The sequence below is a fragment of the Electrophorus electricus genome, chromosome 13, assembly GCF_041902795.1.
Source record: "Electrophorus electricus isolate QZ-2024a chromosome 13, ASM4190279v1, whole genome shotgun sequence".
Taxonomy (NCBI): Eukaryota; Metazoa; Chordata; class Actinopteri; order Gymnotiformes; family Gymnotidae; genus Electrophorus; species Electrophorus electricus.
In genome coordinates this window covers 21701766-21718686 of record NC_137509.1, presented here as the reverse complement: position 1 = coordinate 21718686, position 16921 = coordinate 21701766, and the positions used below count along the sequence as shown (strand labels likewise).

At 36.4% G+C, this 16921-nt stretch overlaps 15 pseudogenes; all 15 read right to left on the bottom strand.

Annotated features, from left to right (window-relative positions):
* Positions 1–579: 579 nt before the first annotated feature.
* Positions 580–698, bottom strand: LOC145646865 (5S ribosomal RNA; annotated as a pseudogene).
* A 1656-nt stretch (positions 699–2354) lies between these two features.
* Positions 2355–2473, bottom strand: LOC145646864 (5S ribosomal RNA; annotated as a pseudogene).
* Positions 2474–3578: 1105 nt separating this feature from the next.
* LOC145646863 (5S ribosomal RNA) lies at positions 3579–3697 on the bottom strand (annotated as a pseudogene).
* Positions 3698–4801: 1104 nt separating this feature from the next.
* Positions 4802–4920, bottom strand: LOC145648678 (5S ribosomal RNA; annotated as a pseudogene).
* Positions 4921–6150: 1230 nt separating this feature from the next.
* LOC145648676 (5S ribosomal RNA) lies at positions 6151–6269 on the bottom strand (annotated as a pseudogene).
* Positions 6270–7499: 1230 nt separating this feature from the next.
* LOC145648675 (5S ribosomal RNA) lies at positions 7500–7618 on the bottom strand (annotated as a pseudogene).
* A 1105-nt stretch (positions 7619–8723) lies between these two features.
* On the bottom strand, positions 8724–8842 carry LOC145646862 (5S ribosomal RNA; annotated as a pseudogene).
* A 1217-nt stretch (positions 8843–10059) lies between these two features.
* On the bottom strand, positions 10060–10178 carry LOC145646861 (5S ribosomal RNA; annotated as a pseudogene).
* Positions 10179–10843: 665 nt separating this feature from the next.
* LOC145646860 (5S ribosomal RNA) lies at positions 10844–10962 on the bottom strand (annotated as a pseudogene).
* Positions 10963–11736: 774 nt separating this feature from the next.
* Positions 11737–11855, bottom strand: LOC145643582 (5S ribosomal RNA; annotated as a pseudogene).
* Positions 11856–12208: 353 nt separating this feature from the next.
* LOC145648674 (5S ribosomal RNA) lies at positions 12209–12327 on the bottom strand (annotated as a pseudogene).
* A 790-nt stretch (positions 12328–13117) lies between these two features.
* On the bottom strand, positions 13118–13236 carry LOC145648673 (5S ribosomal RNA; annotated as a pseudogene).
* A 790-nt stretch (positions 13237–14026) lies between these two features.
* Positions 14027–14145, bottom strand: LOC145648672 (5S ribosomal RNA; annotated as a pseudogene).
* A 1227-nt stretch (positions 14146–15372) lies between these two features.
* Positions 15373–15491, bottom strand: LOC145648671 (5S ribosomal RNA; annotated as a pseudogene).
* Positions 15492–16157: 666 nt separating this feature from the next.
* LOC145648814 (5S ribosomal RNA) lies at positions 16158–16276 on the bottom strand (annotated as a pseudogene).
* Between the last annotated feature and the right edge of the window lie 645 nt (positions 16277–16921).

Genomic DNA, 16921 nt, shown 5'->3' with positions numbered 1-16921 from the left:
TTGAACATAAATTAAAGGGATGCAATACAATCTTACAGCACCTGCTATTCCCTGGTACTAAAATATTTCTATTTAATCTGTACACTTCACATACAAGCTTGTCAGTTGCAGATTAAAGTAAAGTGATGCAACAAAAACTTACAGCATCTGCTATTCCCAGGTGCTAACAGATAGTTTTTTTAATTAATCACTGCATTCCACATCTTAGCATGTCATCTTGACAGTAAATTAAAGTGATGCAAGAGAAGCTTACAGCATCTCGTAGTCCAAGGTGCTAACAGATAGTTTTTTGATGAATCACTGCACTTCACATTCAGGCATGTGAGTTGGAGAGTAAATGAAAGTGATGCAAAAAAAACTTACAGCATCTGCTATTCCCAGGTGCTAACAGAGAGTTTGAGTTAATTATTCACTGCACTTCAAATATGAACATGATAGCTTGAACATAAATTAAAGGGATGCAATACAATCTTACAGCACCTGCTATTCCCAGGTGCTAACAGATAGTTTTTTTTATTAATCACTGCACTTCACATTTGAGCATGTCAGCTTGAAAGTAAATTAAAGTGATGCAAGAAAAGCTTACAGCACCTGGTATTCCTAGGTAGGGTCCCACCTCAGTACTATTCAGGCCCAAACTTGCTTAGCTTCCAAGGTCAGATGAGATTGGGCGTTCTCAAGCTGGTGTGGCCGTAAGCCTTAAACACTTACTCAAATTGCCTAATCATAGCAAATATGATCAAAGACCAATCTGACAATTTTTTTTATTAATCCCTGCACTTGACATTCTAGAATGTTATCTTGAATGTAATTAAATGATGCAATAAAAGCTTACAATACGGAGCTGGTATACGGAGGCACTAATTATTCACTGCACTTCAAATTTGAACATGATAGCTTGAACATAAATTAAAGGGATGCAAACAATCTTACAGCACCTGCTATTCCCTGGTACTAAAATATTTCTATTTAATCTGTACACTTCACATACAAGCTTGTCAGTTGCAGATTAAAGTAAAGTGATGCAACAAAAACTTACAGCATCTGCTATTCCCAGGTGCTAACAGATAGTTTTTTTAATTAATCACTGCACTTCACATCCTAGCATGTCATCTTGAAAGTAAATTAAAGTGATGCAAGAGAAGCTTACAGCATCTCGTAGTCCAAGGTGCTAACAGATAGATTTTTGATGAATCACTGCACTTCACATTCAGGCATGTGAGTTGGAGAGTAAATGAAAGTGATGCAAAAAAAACTTACAGCATCTGCTATTCCCAGGTGCTAACAGATAGTTTGAGTTAATTATTCACTGCACTTCAAATTTGAACATGATAGCTTGAACATAAATTAAAGGGATGCAATACAATCTTACAGCACCTGCTATTCCCTGGTACTAAAATATTTCTATTTAATCTGTACACTTCACATACAAGCTTGTCAGTTGCAGATTAAAGTAAAGTGATGCAACAAAAACTTACAGCATTTGCTATTCCCAGGTGCTAACAGATAGTTTTTTTAATTAATCACTGCACTTCACATCCTAGCATGTCATCTTGAAAGTAAATTAAAGTGATGCAAGAGAAGCTTACAGCATTTCGTAGTCCAAGGTGCTAACAGATAGATTTTTGAGGAATCACTGCACTTCACATTCAGGCATGTGAGTTGGAGAGTAAATGAAAGTGATGCAAAAAAAACTTACAGCATCTGCTATTCCCAGGTGCTAACAGATAGTTTGAGTTAATTATTCATTGCACTTCAAATTTGAACATGATAGCTTGAACATAAATTAAAGGGATGCAATACAATCTTACAGCACCTGCTATTCCCTGGTACTAAAATATTTCTATTTAATCTGTACACTTCACATACAAGCTTGTCAGTTGCAGATTAAAGTAAAGTGATGCAACAAAAACTTACAGCATCTGCTATTCCCAGGTGCTAACAGATAGTTTTTTTAATTAATCACTGCATTCCACATCTTAGCATGTCATCTTGACAGTAAATTAAAGTGATGCAAGAGAAGCTTACAGCATCTCGTAGTCCAAGGTGCTAACAGATAGTTTTTTGATGAATCACTGCACTTCACATTCAGGCATGTGAGTTGGAGAGTAAATGAAAGTGATGCAAAAAAAACTTACAGCATCTGCTATTCCCAGGTGCTAACAGAGAGTTTGAGTTAATTATTCACTGCACTTCAAATTTGAACATGATAGCTTGAACATAAATTAAAGGGATGCAATACAATCTTACAGCACCTGCTATTCCCAGGTGCTAACAGATAGTTTTTTTTATTAATCACTGCACTTCACATTTGAGCATGTCAGCTTGAAAGTAAATTAAAGTGATGCAAGAAAAGCTTACAGCACCTGGTATTCCTAGGTAGGGTCCCACCTCAGTACTATTCAGGCCCAAACTTGCTTAGCTTCCAAGGTCAGATGAGATTGGGCGTTCTCAAGCTGGTGTGGCCGTAAGCCTTAAACACTTACTCAAATTGCCTAATCATAGCAAATATGATCAAAGACCAATCTGACAATTTTTTTTATTAATCCCTGCACTTGACATTCTAGAATGTTATCTTGAATGTAATTAAATGATGCAATAAAAGCTTACAATACGGAGCTGGTATACGGAGGCACTAATTATTCACTGCACTTCAAATTTGAACATGATAGCTTGAACATAAATTAAAGGGATGCAAACAATCTTACAGCACCTGCTATTCCCTGGTACTAAAATATTTCTATTTAATCTGTACACTTCACATACAAGCTTGTCAGTTGCAGATTAAAGTAAAGTGATGCAACAAAAACTTACAGCATCTGCTATTCCCAGGTGCTAACAGATAGTTTTTTTAATTAATCACTGCACTTCACATCCTAGCATGTCATCTTGAAAGTAAATTAAAGTGATGCAAGAGAAGCTTACAGCATCTCGTAGTCCAAGGTGCTAACAGATAGATTTTTGATGAATCACTGCACTTCACATTCAGGCATGTGAGTTGGAGAGTAAATGAAAGTGATGCAAAAAAAACTTACAGCATCTGCTATTCCCAGGTGCTAACAGATAGTTTGAGTTAATTATTCACTGCACTTCAAATTTGAACATGATAGCTTGAACATAAATTAAAGGGATGCAATACAATCTTACAGCACCTGCTATTCCCTGGTACTAAAATATTTCTATTTAATCTGTACACTTCACATACAAGCTTGTCAGTTGCAGATTAAAGTAAAGTGATGCAACAAAAACTTACAGCATTTGCTATTCCCAGGTGCTAACAGATAGTTTTTTTAATTAATCACTGCACTTCACATCCTAGCATGTCATCTTGAAAGTAAATTAAAGTGATGCAAGAGAAGCTTACAGCATCTCGTAGTCCAAGGTGCTAACAGATAGATTTTTGAGGAATCACTGCACTTCACATTCAGGCATGTGAGTTGGAGAGTAAATGAAAGTGATGCAAAAAAAACTTACAGCATCTGCTATTCCCAGGTGCTAACAGATAGTTTTTTTTATTAATCACTGCACTTCACATTTGAGCATGTCAGCTTGAAAGTAAATTAAAGTGATGCAAGAAAAGCTTACAGCACCTGGTATTCCTAGGTAGGGTCCCACCTCAGTACTATTCAGGCCCAAACTTGCTTAGCTTCCAAGGTCAGATGAGATTGGGCGTTCTCAAGCTGGTGTGGCCGTAAGCCTTAAACACTTACTCAAATTGGCTAATCATAGCAAATATGATCAAAGACCAATCTGACAATTTGTTTTATTAATCCCTGCACTTGACATTCTAGAATGTTACCTTGAATGTAATTAAATGATGCAATAAAAGCTTACAATACGGAGCTGGTATACTGAGGCACTAATTATTCACTGCACTTCAAATTTGAACATGATAGCTTGAACATAAATTAAAGGGATGCAAACAATCTTACAGCACCTGCTATTCCCTGGTACTAAAATATTTCTATTTAATCTGTACACTTCACATACAAGCTTGTCAGTTGCAGATTAAAGTAAAGTGATGCAACAAAAACTTACAGCATCTGCTATTCCCAGGTGCTAACAGATAGTTTTTTTAATTAATCACTGCATTTCACATCCTAGCATGTCATCTTGACAGTAAATTAAAGTGATGCAAGAGAAGCTTACAGCATCTCGTAGTCCAATGTGCTAACATATAGTTTTTTGATGAATCACTGCACTTCACATTCAGGCATGTGAGTTGGAGAGTAAATGAAAGTGATGCAAAAAAAACTTACAGCATCTGCTATTCCCAGGTGCTAACAGATAGTTTGAGTTAATTATTCACTGCACTTCAAATTTGAACATGATAGCTTGAACATAAATTAAAGGGATGCAATACAATCTTACAGCACCTGCTATTCCCTGGTACTAAAATATTTCTATTTAATCTGTACACTTCACATACAAGCTTGTCAGTTGCAGATTAAAGTAAAGTGATGCAACAAAAACTTACAGCATCTGCTATTCCCAGGTGCTAACAGATAGTTTTTTTAATTAATCACTGCATTTCACATCCTAGCATGTCATCTTGACAGTAAATTAAATTGATGCGAGAGAAGCTTACAGCATCTCGTAGTCCAAGGTGCTAACAGATAGTTTTTGATGAATCACTGCACTTCACATTCAGGCACGTGAGATGGAGAGTAAATGAAAGTGATGCAAAAAAAACTTACAGCATCTGCTATTCCCAGGTGCTAACAGATACTTTTTTTTATTAATCACTGCACTTCACATTTGAGCATGTCAGCTTGACAGTAAATTAAAGTGATGCATGAAGAGCTTACAGCACCTGGTATTCCTAGGTAGAGTCTCACCTCAGTACTATCCAGGCCCAAACTTGCTTAGCTTCCAAGGTCAGATGAGATTGGGCGTTCTCAAGCTGGTGTGGCCGTAAGCCTTAAACACTTACTCAAATTGCCTAATCATAGCAAATATGATCAAAGACCAATCTGACAATTTTTTTTATTAATCCCTGCACTTGACATTCTAGAATGTTATCTTGAATGTAAATTAAATGATGCAATAAAAGCTTGCAACATCTGGTATACGGAGGCACTAACAGACAGTTTTTTGATGAATCACTGCACTTCACATTCAGGCATGTGAGTTGGAGAGTAAATGAAAGTGATGCAAAAAAAAACGTACAGCATCTGCTATTCCCAGGTGCTAACAGATAGTTTAAGTTAATTATTCACTGCACTTCAAATTTGAACATGATAGCTTGAACATAAATTAAAGGGATGCAATACAATCTTACAGCACCTGCTATTCCCTGGTACTAAAATATTTCTATTTAATCTGTACACTTCACATACAAGCTTGTCAGTTGCAGATTAAAGTAAAGTGATGCAACAAAAACTTACAGCATCTGCTATTCCCAGGTGCTAACAGATAGTTTTTTTAATTAATCACTGCATTTCACATCCCAGCATGTCATCTTGACAGTAAATTAAAGTGATGCAAGAGAAGCTTACAGCATCTCGTAGTCCAATGTGCTAACATATAGTTTTTTGATGAATCACTGCACTTCACATTCAGGCATGTGAGTTGGAGAGTAAATGAAAGTGATGCATAAAAAACTTACAGCATCTGCTATTCCCAGGTGCTAACAGATAGTTTGAGTTAATTATTCACTGCACTTCAAATTTGAACATGATAGCTTGAACATAAATTAAAGGGATGCAATACAATCTTACAGCACCTGCTATTCTCTGGTACTAAAATATTTCTATTTAATCTGTACACTTCACATACAAGCTTGTCAGTTGCAGATTAAAGTAAAGTGATGCAACAAAAACTTACAGCATCTGCTATTCCCAGGTGCTAACAGATAGTTTTTTTAATTAATCACTGCATTTCACATCCTAGCATGTCATCTTGACAGTAAATTAAATTGATGCGAGAGAAGCTTACAGCATCTCGTAGTCCAAGGTGCTAACAGATAGTTTTTGATGAATCACTGCACTTCACATTCAGGCACGTGAGATGGAGAGTAAATGAAAGTGATGCAAAAAAAACTTACAGCATCTGCTATTCCCAGGTGCTAACAGATAGTTTTTTTTATTAATCACTGCACTTCACATTTGAGCATGTCAGCTTGACAGTAAATTAAAGTGATGCATGAAGAGCTTACAGCACCTGGTATTCCTAGGTAGAGTCTCACCTCAGTACTATCCAGGCCCAAACTTGCTTAGCTTCCAAGGTCAGATGAGATTGGGCGTTCTCAAGCTGGTGTGGCCGTAAGCCTTAAACACTTACTCAAATTGCCTAATCATAGCAAATATGATCAAAGACCAATCTGACAATTTTTTTTATTAATCCCTGCACTTGACATTCTAGAATGTTATCTTGAATGTAAATTAAATGATGCAATAAAAGCTTGCAACATCTGGTATACGGAGGCACTAACAGACAGTTTTTTGATGAATCACTGCACTTCACATTCAGGCATGTGAGTTGGAGAGTAAATGAAAGTGATGCAAAAAAAAACGTACAGCATCTGCTATTCCCAGGTGCTAACAGATAGTTTAAGTTAATTATTCACTGCACTTCAAATTTGAACATGATAGCTTGAACATAAATTAAAGGGATGCAATACAATCTTACAGCACCTGCTATTCCCTGGTACTAAAATATTTCTATTTAATCTGTACACTTCACATACAAGCTTGTCAGTTGCAGATTAAAGTAAAGTGATGCAACAAAAACTTACAGCATCTGCTATTCCCAGGTGCTAACAGATAGTTTTTTTAATTAATCACTGCATTTCACATCCCAGCATGTCATCTTGACAGTAAATTAAAGTGATGCAAGAGAAGCTTACAGCATCTCGTAGTCCAATGTGCTAACATATAGTTTTTTGATGAATCACTGCACTTCACATTCAGGCATGTGAGTTGGAGAGTAAATGAAAGTGATGCATAAAAAACTTACAGCATCTGCTATTCCCAGGTGCTAACAGATAGTTTGAGTTAATTATTCACTGCACTTCAAATTTGAACATGATAGCTTGAACATAAATTAAAGGGATGCAATACAATCTTACAGCACCTGCTATTCTCTGGTACTAAAATATTTCTATTTAATCTGTACACTTCACATACAAGCTTGTCAGTTGCAGATTAAAGTAAAGTGATGCAACAAAAACTTACAGCATCTGCTATTCCCAGGTGCTAACAGATAGTTTTTTTAATTAATCACTGCATTTCACATCCTAGCATGTCATCTTGACAGTAAATTAAATTGATGCGAGAGAAGCTTACAGCATCTCGTAGTCCAAGGTGCTAACAGATAGTTTTTGATGAATCACTGCACTTCACATTCAGGCACGTGAGATGGAGAGTAAATGAAAGTGATGCAAAAAAAACTTACAGCATCTGCTATTCCCAGGTGCTAACAGATAGTTTTTTTTATTAATCACTGCACTTCACATTTGAGCATGTCAGCTTGACAGTAAATTAAAGTGATGCATGAAGAGCTTACAGCACCTGGTATTCCTAGGTAGAGTCTCACCTCAGTACTATCCAGGCCCAAACTTGCTTAGCTTCCAAGGTCAGATGAGATTGGGCGTTCTCAAGCTGGTGTGGCCGTAAGCCTTAAACACTTACTCAAATTGCCTAATCATAGCAAATATGATCAAAGACCAATCTGACAATTTTTTTTATTAATCCCTGCACTTGACATTCTAGAATGTTATCTTGAATGTAATTAAATGATGCAATAAAAGCTTACAATACGGAACTGGTATACGGAGGCACTAATTATTCACTGCACTTCAAATTTGAACATGATAGCTTGAACATAAATTAAAGGGATGCAAACAATCTTACAGCACCTGCTATTCCCTGGTACTAAAATATTTCTATTTAATCTGTACACTTCACATACAAGCTTGTCAGTTGCAGATTAAAGTAAAGTGATGCAACAAAAACTTACAGCATCTGCTATTCCCAGGTGCTAACAGATAGTTTTTTTAATTAATCACTGCATTTCACATCCTAGCATGTCATCTTGACAGTAAATTAAAGTGATGCAAGAGAAGCTTACAGCATCTCGTAGTCCAATGTGCTAACATATAGTTTTTTGATGAATCACTGCACTTCACATTCAGGCATGTAGGTTGGAGAGTAAATGAAAGTGATGCAAAAAAAACTTACAGCATCTGCTATTCCCAGGTGCTAACAGATAGTTTGAGTTAATTATTCACTGCACTTCAAATTTGAACATGATAGCTTGAACATAAATTAAAGGGATGCAATACAATCTTACAGCACCTGCTATTCCCTGGTACTAAAATATTTCTATTTAATCTGTACACTTCACATACAAGCTTGTCAGTTGCAGATTAAAGTAAAGTGATGCAACAAAAACTTACAGCATTTGCTATTCCCAGGTGCTAACAGATAGTTTTTTTAATTAATCACTGCACTTCACATCCTAGCATGTCATCTTGAAAGTAAATTAAAGTGATGCAAGAGAAGCTTACAGCATCTCGTAGTCCAAGGTGCTAACAGATAGATTTTTGATGAATCACTGCACTTCACATTCAGGCATGTGAGTTGGAGAGTAAATGAAAGTGATGCAAAAAAAACTTACAGCATCTGCTATTCCCAGGTGCTAACAGATAGTTTTTTTTATTAATCACTGCACTTCACATTTGAGCATGTCAGCTTGAAAGTAAATTAAAGTGATGCAAGAAAAGCTTACAGCACCTGGTATTCCTAGGTAGGGTCCCACCTCAGTACTATTCAGGCCCAAACTTGCTTAGCTTCCAAGGTCAGATGAGATTGGGCGTTCTCAAGCTGGTGTGGCCGTAAGCCTTAAACACTTACTCAAATTGCCTAATCATAGCAAATATGATCAAAGACCAATCTGACAATTTTTTTTATTAATCCCTGCACTTGACATTCTAGAATGTTATCTTGATTGTAATTAAATGATGCAATAAAAGCTTACAATACGGAGCTGGTATACGGAGGCACTAATTATTCACTGCACTTCAAATTTGAACATGATAGCTTGAACATAAATTAAAGGGATGCAAACAATCTTACAGCACCTGCTATTCCCTGGTACTAAAATATTTCTATTTAATCTGTACACTTCACATACAAGCTTGTCAGTTGCAGATTAAAGTAAAGTGATGCAACAAAAACTTACAGCATCTGCTATTCCCAGGTGCTAACAGATAGTTTTTTTAATTAATCACTGCATTTCACATCCTAGCATGTCATCTTGACAGTAAATTAAAGTGATGCAAGAGAAGCTTACAGCATCTCGTAGTCCAATGTGCTAACATATAGTTTTTTGATGAATCACTGCACTTCACATTCAGGCATGTGAGTTGGAGAGTAAATGAAAGTGATGCAAAAAAAACTTACAGCATCTGCTATTCCCAGGTGCTAACAGATAGTTTGAGTTAATTATTCATTGCACTTCAAATTTGAACATGATAGCTTGAACATAAATTAAAGGGATGCAATACAATCTTACAGCACCTGCTATTCCCTGGTACTAAAATATTTCTATTTAATCTGTACACTTCACATACAAGCTTGTCAGTTGCAGATTAAAGTAAAGTGATGCAACAAAACCTTACAGCTTCTGCTATTCCCAGGTGCTAACAGATAGTTTTTTTAATTAATCACTGCATTCCACATCTTAGCATGTCATCTTGACAGTAAATTAAAGTGATGCAAGAGAAGCTTACAGCATCTCGTAGTCCAAGGTGCTAACAGATAGTTTTTTGATGAATCACTGCACTTCACATTCAGGCATGTGAGTTGGAGAGTAAATGAAAGTGATGCAAAAAAAACTTACAGCATCTGCTATTCCCAGGTGCTAACAGAGAGTTTGAGTTAATTATTCACTGCACTTCAAATTTGAACATGATAGCTTGAACATAAATTAAAGGGATGCAATACAATCTTACAGCACCTGCTATTCCCAGGTGCTAACAGATAGTTTTTTTTATTAATCACTGCACTTCACATTTGAGCATGTCAGCTTGAAAGTAAATTAAAGTGATGCAAGAAAAGCTTACAGCACCTGGTATTCCTAGGTAGGGTCCCACCTCAGTACTATTCAGGCCCAAACTTGCTTAGCTTCCAAGGTCAGATGAGATTGGGCGTTCTCAAGCTGGTGTGGCCGTAAGCCTTAAACACTTACTCAAATTGCCTAATCATAGCAAATATGATCAAAGACCAATCTGACAATTTGTTTTATTAATCCCTGCACTTGACATTCTAGAATGTTACCTTGAATGTAATTAAATGATGCAATAAAAGCTTACAATACGGAGCTGGTATACTGAGGCACTAATTATTCACTGCACTTCAAATTTGAACATGATAGCTTGAACATAAATTAAAGGGATGCAAACAATCTTACAGCACCTGCTATTCCCTGGTACTAAAATATTTCTATTTAATCTGTACACTTCACATACAAGCTTGTCAGTTGCAGATTAAAGTAAAGTGATGCAACAAAAACTTACAGCATCTGCTATTCCCAGGTGCTAACAGATAGTTTTTTTAATTAATCACTGCATTTCACATCCTAGCATGTCATCTTGACAGTAAATTAAAGTGATGCAAGAGAAGCTTACAGCATCTCGTAGTCCAATGTGCTAACATATAGTTTTTTGATGAATCACTGCACTTCACATTCAGGCATGTGAGTTGGAGAGTAAATGAAAGTGATGCAAAAAAAATTACAGCATCTGCTATTCCCAGGTGCTAACAGATAGTTTTTTTTATTAATCACTGCACTTCACATTTGAGCATGTCAGCTTGAAAGTAAATTAAAGTGATGCAAGAAAAGCTTACAGCACCTGGTATTCCTAGGTAGGGTCCCACCTCAGTACTATTCAGGCCCAAACTTGCTTAGCTTCCAAGGTCAGATGAGATTGGGCGTTCTCAAGCTGGTGTGGCCGTAAGCCTTAAACACTTACTCAAATTGCCTAATCATAGCAAATATGATCAAAGACCAATCTGACAATTTTTTTTATTAATCCCTGCACTTGACATTCTAGAATGTTATCTTGATTGTAATTAAATGATGCAATAAAAGCTTACAATACGGAGCTGGTATACGGAGGCACTAATTATTCACTGCACTTCAAATTTGAACATGATAGCTTGAACATAAATTAAAGGGATGCAAACAATCTTACAGCACCTGCTATTCCCTGGTACTAAAATATTTCTATTTAATCTGTACACTTCACATATAACTTGTCAGTTGCAGATTAAAGTAAAGTGATGCAACAAAAACTTACAGCATCTGCTATTCCCAGGTGCTAACAGATAGTTTGAGTTAATTATTCACTGCACTTCAAATTTGAACATGATAGCTTGAAAATAAATTAAAGGGATGCAATACAATCTTACAGCACCTGCTATTCCCTGGTACTAAAATATTTCTATTTAATCTGTACACTTCACATACAAGCTTGTCAGTTGCAGATTAAATTAAAGTGATGCAACAAAAACTTACAGCATCTGCTATTCCCAGGTGCTAACAGATAGTTTGAGTTAATTATTCACTGCACTTCAAATTTGAACATGATAGCTTGAACATAAATTAAAGGGATGCAATACAATCTTACAGCACCTGCTATTCCCAGGCGCTAACAGATAGTTTTTTTTATTAATCACTGCACTTCACATTTGAGCATGTCAGCTTGAAAGTAAATTAAAGTGATGCAATAAAAGCTTACAGCACCTGGTATTCCTAGGTAGGGTCCCACCTCAGTACTATCCAGACCCAAACTTGCTTAGCTTCCAAGGTCAGATGAGATTGGGCGTGCTCAAGCTGGTGCGGCCGTAAGGTTTAAACACTTACTCAAATTTCCTAATCATAGCAAATATGATCAAAGACCAATCTGACAATTTTTTTTATTAATCCCTGCACTTGACATTCTAGAATGGTATCTTGAATGTAAATTAAATGATGCAATAAAAGCTTACAACATCTGGTATACGGAGGCACTAACAGACAGTTTTTTGATGAATCACTGCACTTCACATTCAGGCATGTGAGTTGGAGAGTAATTGAAAGTGATGCAAAAAAAACTTACAGCATCGGCTATTCATAGGTGCTAACAGATAGTTTTTTTTTATTAATCACTGCACTTCACATTTGAGCATGTCAGCTTGACAGTAAATTAAAGTGATGCAAGAAGAGCTTACAGCACCTGGTATTCCTAGGTAGAGTCTCACCTCAGTACTATCCAGGCCCAAACTTGCTTAGCTTCCAAGGTCAGATGAGATTGGGCGTTCTCAAGCTGGTGTGGCCGTAAGCCTTAAACACTTACTCAAATTGCCTAATCATAGCAAATATGATCAAAGACCAATCTGACAATTTTTTTTATTAATCCCTGCACTTGACATTCTAGAATGTTATCTTGAATGTAAATTAAATGATGCAATAAAAGCTTACAACATCTGGTATACGGAGGCACTAACAGACAGTTTTTTGATGAATCACTGCACTTCACATTCAGGCATGTGAGTTGGAGAGTAAATGAAAGTGATGCATAAAAAACTTACAGCATCTGCTATTCCCAGGTGCTAACAGATAGTTTGAGTTAATTATTCACTGCACTTCAAATTTGAACATGATAGCTTGAACATAAATTAAAGGGATGCAATACAATCTTACAGCACCTGCTATTCCCTGGTACTAAAATATTTCTATTTAATCTGTACACTTCACATACAAGCTTGTCAGTTGCAGATTAAAGTAAAGTGATGCAACAAAAACTTACAGCATCTGCTATTCCCAGGTGCTAACAGATAGTTTTTTTAATTAATCACTGCATTTCACATCCTAGCATGTCATCTTGACAGTAAATTAAATTGATGCGAGAGAAGCTTACAGCATCTCGTAGTCCAAGGTGCTAACAGATAGTTTTTGATGAATCACTGCACTTCACATTCAGGCACGTGAGATGGAGAGTAAATGAAAGTGATGCAAAAAAAACTTACAGCATCTGCTATTCCCAGGTGCTAACAGATAGTTTTTTTTATTAATCACTGCACTTCACATTTGAGCATGTCAGCTTGACAGTAAATTAAAGTGATGCATGAAGAGCTTACAGCACCTGGTATTCCTAGGTAGAGTCTCACCTCAGTACTATCCAGGCCCAAACTTGCTTAGCTTCCAAGGTCAGATGAGATTGGGCGTTCTCAAGCTGGTGTGGCCGTAAGCCTTAAACACTTACTCAAATTGCCTAATCATAGCAAATATGATCAAAGACCAATCTGACAATTTTTTTTATTAATCCCTGCACTTGACATTCTAGAATGTTATCTTGAATGTAAATTAAATGATGCAATAAAAGCTTACAACATCTGGTATACGGAGGCACTAACAGACAGTTTTTTGATGAATCACTGCACTTCACATTCAGGCATGTGAGTTGGAGAGTAAATGAAAGTGATGCATAAAAAACTTACAGCATCTGCTATTCCCAGGTGCTAACAGATAGTTTGAGTTAATTATTCACTGCACTTCAAATTTGAACATGATAGCTTGAACATAAATTAAAGGGATGCAATACAATCTTACAGCACCTGCTATTCCCTGGTACTAAAATATTTCTATTTAATCTGTACACTTCACATACAAGCTTGTCAGTTGCAGATTAAAGTAAAGTGATGCAACAAAAACTTACAGCATCTGCTATTCCCAGGTGCTAACAGATAGTTTTTTTAATTAATCACTGCATTTCACATCCTAGCATGTCATCTTGACAGTAAATTAAATTGATGCGAGAGAAGCTTACAGCATCTCGTAGTCCAAGGTGCTAACAGATAGTTTTTGATGAATCACTGCACTTCACATTCAGGCACGTGAGATGGAGAGTAAATGAAAGTGATGCAAAAAAAACTTACAGCATCTGCTATTCCCAGGTGCTAACAGATAGTTTTTTTTATTAATCACTGCACTTCACATTTGAGCATGTCAGCTTGACAGTAAATTAAAGTGATGCATGAAGAGCTTACAGCACCTGGTATTCCTAGGTAGAGTCTCACCTCAGTACTATCCAGGCCCAAACTTGCTTAGCTTCCAAGGTCAGATGAGATTGGGCGTTCTCAAGCTGGTGTGGCCGTAAGCCTTAAACACTTACTCAAATTGCCTAATCATAGCAAATATGATCAAAGACCAATCTGACAATTTTTTTTATTAATCCCTGCACTTGACATTCTAGAATGTTATCTTGAATGTAAATTAAATGATGCAATAAAAGCTTACAACATCTGGTATACGGAGGCACTAAGACAGTTTTTTGATGAATCACTGCACTTCACATTCAGGCATGTGAGTTGGAGAGTAAATGAAAGTGATGCAAAAAAAAACGTACAGCATCTGCTATTCCCAGGTGCTAACAGATAGTTTAAGTTAATTATTCACTGCACTTCAAATTTGAACATGATAGCTTGAACATAAATTAAAGGGATGCAATACAATCTTACAGCACCTGCTATTCCCTGGTACTAAAATATTTCTATTTAATCTGTACACTTCACATACAAGCTTGTCAGTTGCAGATTAAAGTAAAGTGATGCAACAAAAACTTACAGCATCTGCTATTCCCAGGTGCTAACAGATAGTTTTTTTAATTAATCACTGCATTTCACATCCTAGCATGTCATCTTGACAGTAAATTAAAGTGATGCAAGAGAAGCTTACAGCATCTCGTAGTCCAATGTGCTAACATATAGTTTTTTGATGAATCACTGCACTTCACATTCAGGCATGTGAGTTGGAGAGTAAATGAAAGTGATGCATAAAAAACTTACAGCATCTGCTATTCCCAGGTGCTAACAGATAGTTTGAGTTAATTATTCACTGCACTTCAAATTTGAACATGATAGCTTGAACATAAATTAAAGGGATGCAATACAATCTTACAGCACCTGCTATTCCCTGGTACTAAAATATTTCTATTTAATCTGTACACTTCACATACAAGCTTGTCAGTTGCAGATTAAAGTAAAGTGATGCAACAAAAACTTACAGCATCTGCTATTCCCAGGTGCTAACAGATAGTTTTTTAATTAATCACTGCATTTCACATCCTAGCATGTCATCTTGACAGTAAATTAAATTGATGCGAGAGAAGCTTACAGCATCTCGTAGTCCAAGGTGCTAACAGATAGTTTTTGATGAATCACTGCACTTCACATTCAGGCACGTGAGATGGAGAGTAAATGAAAGTGATGCAAAAAAAACTTACAGCATCTGCTATTCCCAGGTGCTAACAGATAGTTTTTTTTATTAATCACTGCACTTCACATTTGAGCATGTCAGCTTGACAGTAAATTAAAGTGATGCATGAAGAGCTTACAGCACCTGGTATTCCTAGGTAGAGTCTCACCTCAGTACTATCCAGGCCCAAACTTGCTTAGCTTCCAAGGTCAGATGAGATTGGGCGTTCTCAAGCTGGTGTGGCCGTAAGCCTTAAACACTTACTCAAATTGCCTAATCATAGCAAATATGATCAAAGACCAATCTGACAATTTTTTTTATTAATCCCTGCACTTGACATTCTAGAATGTTATCTTGAATGTAATTAAATGATGCAATAAAAGCTTACAATACGGAACTGGTATACGGAGGCACTAATTATTCACTGCACTTCAAATTTGAACATGATAGCTTGAACATAAATTAAAGGGATGCAAACAATCTTACAGCACCTGCTATTCCCTGGTACTAAAATATTTCTATTTAATCTGTACACTTCACATACAAGCTTGTCAGTTGCAGATTAAAGTAAAGTGATGCAACAAAAACTTACAGCATTTGCTATTCCCAGGTGCTAACAGATAGTTTTTTTAATTAATCACTGCACTTCACATCCTAGCATGTCATCTTGAAAGTAAATTAAAGTGATGCAAGAGAAGCTTACAGCATCTCGTAGTCCAAGGTGCTAACAGATAGATTTTTGAGGAATCACTGCACTTCACATTCAGGCATGTGAGTTGGAGAGTAAATGAAAGTGATGCAAAAAAAACTTACAGCATCTGCTATTCCCAGGTGCTAACAGATAGTTTTTTTTATTAATCACTGCACTTCACATTTGAGCATGTCAGCTTGAAAGTAAATTAAAGTGATGCAAGAAAAGCTTACAGCACCTGGTATTCCTAGGTAGAGTCCCACCTCAGTACTATTCAGGCCCAAACTTGCTTAGTTTCCAAGGTCAGATGAGATTGGGCGTTCTCAAGCTGGTGTGGCCGTAAGCCTTAAACACTTACTCAAATTGCCTAATCGTAGCAAATATGATCAAAGACCAATCTGACAATTTTTTTTATTAATCCCTGCACTTGACATTCTAGAATGTTATCTTGAATGTAAATAATGATGCAATAAAAGCTTACAATACGGAGCTGGTATAAGGAGGCACTAATTATTCACTGCACTTCAAATTTGAACATGATAGCTTGAACACAAATTAAAGGGATGCAATACAATCTTACAGCACCTGCTATTCCCTGGTACTAAAATATTTCTATTTAATCTGTACACTTCACATACAAGCTTGTCAGTTGCAGATTAAAGTAAAGTGATGCAACAAAAACTTACAGCATCTGCTATTCCCAGGTGCTAACAGATAGTTTTTTTAATTAATCACTGCATTTCACATCCTAGCATGTCATCTTGACAGTAAATTAAAGTGATGCAAGAGAAGCTTACAGCATCTCGTAGTCCAATGTGCTAACATATAGTTTTTTGATGAATCACTGCACTTCACATTCAGGCATGTGAGTTGGAGAGTAAATGAAAGTGATGCAAAAAAAACTTACAGCATCTGCTATTCCCAGGTGCTAACAGATAGTTTGAGTTAATTATTCATTGCACTTCAAATTTGAACATGATAGCTTGAACA